Source organism: Arvicanthis niloticus, chromosome 9, assembly GCF_011762505.2.
Source record: "Arvicanthis niloticus isolate mArvNil1 chromosome 9, mArvNil1.pat.X, whole genome shotgun sequence".
Classification (NCBI taxonomy): domain Eukaryota; kingdom Metazoa; phylum Chordata; class Mammalia; order Rodentia; family Muridae; genus Arvicanthis; species Arvicanthis niloticus.
Window position 1 is genome coordinate 31,692,674 of NC_047666.1, and position 949 is coordinate 31,693,622.

The following is a 949-nucleotide window of genomic DNA, read 5'->3' on the forward strand; positions in this document are numbered from 1 at the left end:
TCTGCTTTTGTTTTTATATTATGTGTGAATGCCTGCATATATATGTGTGTACCATATGTATGCCTGATTCCTCAGAGGACAGAAGTGGGTGCCATCTCCTGGAACTGGAGTTACAAGTGGAGCTGCAGTGTTTGTGTTAGGGACAGAGAGTCCTCTGCAAGAGTGTCAGTAATAACTGCTCAGCCACACTTGGATTTTCTCACAGTAAGTTGCCAAGTGCACTGTAGCCCACAATGCAGCTGAGCTTGTACACACATTTTTTCACCAGATACACTTTTATCTGTATTTAGATGTCATAAAGCAGTTGAAAAGTGCTAAATTCATGTCCAGGTTATCCCAAACATTTACATTTTCTGATAATTGAGTTGTGTGAAGTTTTAAATTTAAGAATTTTGGTGGTATGTTTTTGAGGTGTCAGGTTTGCCTTGCACATGCTTGTCAAGTGTGCTATCATTGAGTTCCAGTTTCAACTTTTAAGTTCAAAATGTTACTGTGTGTATCTCTGTATTGGGTCTGTGTGCCACAGCACACATGTGGGGGTCAGAGGACAACTTCATAGAGTTGTAGAGTTGGTTTTCCTGTTCCACCTTTACGTGAGGTAGTTCTAGGTTCAAACTTAGGTTGCTAGGCTTGGCAAGCACCTTTACTTAGCTGCCTGTTCTCCTTTCCCACCAAATTTAAATTTAAATCAGTGAAATTGAAGTTTAATTCTTTTCTTGTGCTAACTTCTAGGCAGGACTGCTCAGAACCATTTCCTGGCTGTATGGTCCCTGTACATTGTCTTCCCATTAATGACCAAAGATTGGCAAGCCAATTTTTCCCAGGTGCACATCCAAGACTGTAAGCCTACAGGAGAATGTTCTCATATCTTCTCTGCACTTCTGGAGAGCAGAGCAAACCATTTGGGAAAAGACTGCTTTGAGTTCCTTGTTTTTATTGTAACCTCTCC